The following is a 5,848-nucleotide window of genomic DNA, read 5'->3' as shown; positions in this document are numbered from 1 at the left end:
TATTTATTTATTTATTTATTTTTTCAGAATCCCTTTCAATTTCACTTCAGATCATCACTCAGTTCGCTTTGTCACTTTATAGCTCCTGTAGCTGATCCTTCTTACATTTGCCCCAAGCTTATTCATAGCTTCTTCTCACATAGAGTTCAGAGCACAGATTTAGACAAGAACATGGATATTCTAAACCCTTTGAAATTTTTCTTCATGAAACAGATGAAAATGAAGCCAGAATGACTATCAAGTTTTCTTGGACCCTCACTTTTCTTGGAATCATCCCTACTACAATGCTGTAGTCTGGAAAATTATTAAATATCCCTTTTATCAAATTAAACAACATCAGGCAGCAATTAGTCTGGGGGCACCACCATGTATTAAGTCCCTAGATAACAAATGCATCATAACTTTAGGATGCGAAGGCATTAAAGCTGAATTTCACAGTGGTAACAAGCATCTGGGTTTCAGCCAATCACAACAAGCCAACTGATTGCACCATGGTTGAAGATGCTGACACTGGCTTGGGTCAGTCACAGTTTCTTCAGTTGTGCCTGCCGTTCCACCTGTAAAGGCTCTTCGCTCACACTGCTCGGTAGAACTCTGTGAACTCTAGGTTTGCGTTCCTGTGGGGTCTGAGTTCATTCCTAGTGCTGCCCTATTTATGGACTTTTCTTTGCTGAAGTAAGTTCCATTACATTAAATTTGCTTGAGTTTTTCTTGAATGCAGCTCTCACCCATTTGCTACCACTTGTGAAATAAGCTTCTCGAACCTTCAGATTCACACCCATCTTATAGAGACTTCAAAAAACGAAGATGATCTCTTTGGGAATTTTAAAAATTAAATGATAGAACTCTAGCTCCATACTAATTTGTGGTAATTATAATTGTGTATAATGTTCTATCACTCAAATTCTTTAATGTTCAAGCATTTCTTTTGTAAAGTGGAAGATGAGTATAATACCAACTTCTTAGAGTTAGGTTAAGTTCCCCAAGGACAACAGCCTGATCTTCATTTACTGACCTAGTTATTTATTCCTCTGCTCTCTTCTCTGCTCTTTTCCTCTCATTCGTTTTTCACTAATTCAAACAATCATCAAGATGTTGCTCTGTGCTTGGAAGGATGCTGCAATCTGGGGCTAAAATGGTTAATCAGAAGTGATTCTTTTAAGCAATTCATAGTGTAAATGGAAGAAAGAAGAGTGGGAAAATAAATTTAAATGTGAAGTTTACCAAAAGCACAGAACAAATGATAAAAGAAAATACAGGCTTTATTCCAAAATTAAATATGTCTGGACAAATGTCAATATCAATTATCAAGAACAATGATATATGTCTCAATTAATATCTCTCTCTCTCTCTCTCTCTCTCTCTCTCTGCCTCTCTTTCTCCCCCTCCCTCTCCCTCTCCCCCTCCTTTCCCTCTTCCTTTCCCTCTTTCTCTCCTTGTCGCTTTCCCTCTTTCTCACTCTCTTTTTTTCCTTGCTGGGGAATTGAACTCAGGACTTCACGCTTGCCAGGCAGGTTCTGTAATTCTTTCTTTTCAACTATGTGATCATATTCCTACTAAATCTCTGTTTGCTAGTGAAAGAACACACTTGGGAAACTCAAGAGTTTTTCAACAGAGTTACAAGTGTAATTCCTATTGTTTTATGAACTCTCACAAAATAATACTGTGTGGTTATCGAAGATGACGTATTTTGTGATTTTTATGAGTAACATTCCCTGGAGTTTGTTTTATATCATTCTTGAAAACAGTTAAACCTCCACTTCACAAGATTAACAATTTGTATGTATACGGACTATACACACACACACACACACACACACACACACACATTCAACACTTTCACATATTCTACACATATGCAAAGTTTGTCAGATGAATTCAAGGTAGAGTCTATGGAGACCCTGACATATCTAGCTATATTCAGATTCTGTCCCTTGGAAATTAGATTTACACATCTACTTTCTTTTTGATATATGAAATACTAACTACACAATTCATCAAAATATTAGTGTAGATCATTTACTCAGTATATATTTAAATGACTAAATGAATTAGATTGATTTAGTAGTTTTGATTGTTAGTATTGACACAAATTTTCCACATCTCTGTGAAACTGCATTTCCTAATCTTTCATTAATCATGTCCTGATCTTTCATTCTTTGCTGAATAAAAAGCCAAAAGGATTGTGTGTGTGTGTGTGTGTGTGTGTGTGTGTGTGTGTGTGCGTTTAGGGCATGATTCTTGGAAGGAAAACAGAATATATATATTGACTTTTTGTAAGTAGCAAATTAAGGGCTGCAAGGTATTATGTCATAGATGCAGGCCAAAGTCTGAACCTCCTTTTGATCCCAGTACTATGTCAAACATGATTCATCAGAGAGATTGGTGAAGATTAATGGCATGTGTTAGTGTATTTAATTTTCTGTTAAGAGGCTAAGGTAAGGAAATTAAGATTAATGTAATATATGGATATCCAGTATTTTAACAGACCATTGGTTTGACTTTTGCCTTATCAACTGTTCCACTACTCCCCACCTGTCCTCTTCCACTTGCTTTCTTTCCCTATCTTCACAAATTGTCTCAGCCTTTCTCATTGGCCCTTGTAATTTGCTCAGCCTAGACAGCACTTCCTATTATATTTTAATGAGATACAACTGAAACTCTTCCTGTCCCATAAGATGTTATTCAACCCTATTGCTTTTATGATGTCTTCTATAAATCTCTAGGAAGTGTGAGCTAATGCTTTGAACCCAAATCATGTGTAATTATTGCCTATGTAACAGCTGTCAGCTGAAATAAGCATCCCAGATGCCTTTAACTCCTTAATGATGAACTTTTTGAAAGGCTGTCAGTGTTAAAGTTGAGTCTAAATCCTTTGTGATCAAATATAATTCAATTTCTTCACAATGAAATGTTTAACTACTTGTATACTGAATTCAACATCGCACACTCAAAGAATTGATGAATGAAGGGAAGCAAATGAATGGGTGATAATTGTAATACAAAGCTTCTGTCAGAAAATGTAGTTATATTATTTTACCTACTATATTTTGCTAAAATCAAGATATTATCAGTTGCAAGAGGCATCATACTCTGTAAAATGTAAAAATATAACATATAAAATATAAAATATAAAAAACTCTGCTAATTGTAGCTGGATTCTATGATTTAACACTTAAAATACTTAAGATAACATATGGTAGACATCTATAGATTTTATTTTTATCATCTTAATCCCCCTTTTCTCCTTCTTCTGTCTCTTCCCCCCACCCCATGCACCTCAATTTAAATATTTACAAATCATTTTAACATTCAGAAACAGCTTCTTGAAACTCTTTGAAAGCTTATTTATAATTGTTCATTTTTATTTCTTTGTTTTTGTATATCCTCTGTGATGTTCAAAGTTTCATCAATATATTTCTTTTTTCTTTCCTTTTTTTTGGGGGGGAGCAGCTCAGTCTGTCCTAGGGGCAGGGCTGGTGAAGCATGTGGTGCCAGGGTTCAAACTGCTGTCCCTGCACTTTGCCTAAGCTTGCCTAGGCAGGCGCTTCAGACCGCTGAGTTATCTCACCAGCCCTTGACAACATATTTTTCTAAAGGAAGATTTACCTATAAGTCTTATATTTGCTTCCAAGTTAGTAATAGCAATTTCCCTTTCTAAGTACTTGAGTTTCATTTTGCACAGTGTAAAATTCACAACTTTGCGAGTGCATGACCAATAGCGACTAGCATACATGCCATAGTGAGCCACCACCAACTCTAAAACATGTTCATAGTTCGAAGCAAAACTCATACATGTTAGGCAACTCCTCCTCATTGGTCTCTCTCTCTCTCTGGTCTCTGGAAAATAACAATGTGCTTTCTGTCCCTATTGATTTATCTGCTGTATCTTGCTAAAACCAAGTAAGTATGTGTCACATGAAATTAATCATAAGATATCTGACATGGTGTCTGGCTTTTTTCCTTAGCGAAATCTCCTTAGGACTTGTCTTATTTTTCTTATTGCTGAGACAAAAGACACAACACCCAAAATTAAGGGAGTAGAGATTCAGTTAGCTCATGGTTTGTAGAGGTTTCAGAACATGATTAGCTGGCCCCAAAGCTGGGTGGATTTGCTGAAGAGAAATATTTAATGATGCTCAGAAGGTAGCAAAACAGCAAGGAATGACTACAGCTTCTATCCCTTATATTTTCTTCAGACTACTTAGAGCGGGTATAACTCATACATTTAACCCTAGTGACCTTGATCCTAGTGACACACATTCTTGATCCAGCCACCTCTAAAATTGTCCCACCTTTGACTCCATAAGGCTCTGGGTTAATATCTAATAAAGCCATAGTATTCTGTCCCTGACACCTGCAAATATTCATATATTCACCTTTATGCAATAGGCTTTTAGTCTATTCCAAGAGTTGCCAGAGTCCTAAGAGTTCTAGGATTGCTTCAAAGTCCAAGTTGCAAATCTACTTTGAGATGTAAGACAAACTCATAGCCTCAAGCCCCTATACAAATGAAAAGAAAGTTAAACATGTCCCATATTCAACGGTATAAGATAGGCATTTCCATTACAAAAGTTACAAATGGGGGATAACAAGGAATGGAAACAAAACAACACCAAAATCCAGCAGGATAAATAATTAAATCCTCAAGTTCTACTTCTAGCATCCCAGGCAATGTGTGGTGAGTTGTGAATTTCAAAGAGCCTGGGTAGCTCTACTCCTATGGTACTACCATTGACTGTAGTTCCCATGGGCTCTTTCTTTGACTGACTCTGCTCCCTTTTCCTAGTTTTCCTTGGACAATCCATTTCCCAGGCTTCTCCAACCTTCTGGAGTCTCCATTTAACCTTTGGCTTCATACTCACAGAGTCACATGCTGTCTTCTCAGGTGCACATTACCTGGCCTGTCTAGCCTTCTTCTTAAATCTAGGTGAAAGCCTTCCTGACCCTCTCCCCAACTCTTGCATTTTTTTATGTGCATGAAATCAGCAAAACAGGGCCTCCTACCAACTGTAGCAGTAGCCAAGCTTCTTTCTGTCTTCACTGTGGGGTTCCAATGCCTATGAAACAAATCTGGTAGAACAACATCCCTAGGCCATGGACAATCTGGAAAATGGTGATTTTGAGGCTATAATGGACAGAGTCCTGCTGCTTCTTGTGATGCCCTTAGTCTATTTAGGAGGCCAATTTTTGTAAGGGTTAAGTTGCTGACCACAGTGCTCAAATCACAGCCTCTGAAGGAGTACATGGCTGAATTTGGCAGTGGGGGGTTTGTGGTGATGGTGACACTTGCTGTGGCAGAACAATAAACTGCCAACTTTAGAGATCAATCAGTTCTCTTAATTAGCAAGATTTATTGCTTTCAGTGTCTTTGTTCTAACTTCTTGGTGCCCTTCTCACTCGCATGAGTATTTTGTCTTCGAGGTACCGTTCACTTCATGTACTTCTTTGGTTTGGGATGAAGCTAATAGATACCACCAATGCAGACAACTTTTTGTCTTAGCTTCAGGAGAGTTTGACATTTCTGGATTCTCCTACAAAACATATTTCTATTGTCTTTTTTTGGGGGGGGTTCTTTTTTAATTTTTCAAAAAGAATAAAAATAGTTTTAAAAAAGGAAATGGCAGAATTCAACTAAAAGTTATAGGAATTCAATAGTGATTCTTATATTGCATATTGTTGTCTTTAGATTAGTTGTTCAGATTATTATGCATGAAAACTTGTTAAAAGCATTAAGAAGAAAAGAGGAGAAATGAACATTAATTGTTCCTTTAAATAGGTCATCAGAAATTAGCAGTACAATTATCCAAGCCTGTCCTATAGATTTCTTTCTTTCTTTCTTTCTTCT

Source organism: Octodon degus, unplaced genomic scaffold, assembly GCF_000260255.1.
Source record: "Octodon degus isolate 3935 unplaced genomic scaffold, OctDeg1.0 scaffold00011, whole genome shotgun sequence".
Lineage (NCBI taxonomy): Eukaryota > Metazoa > Chordata > Mammalia > Rodentia > Octodontidae > Octodon > Octodon degus.
This window is presented reverse-complemented; position numbering follows the sequence as displayed.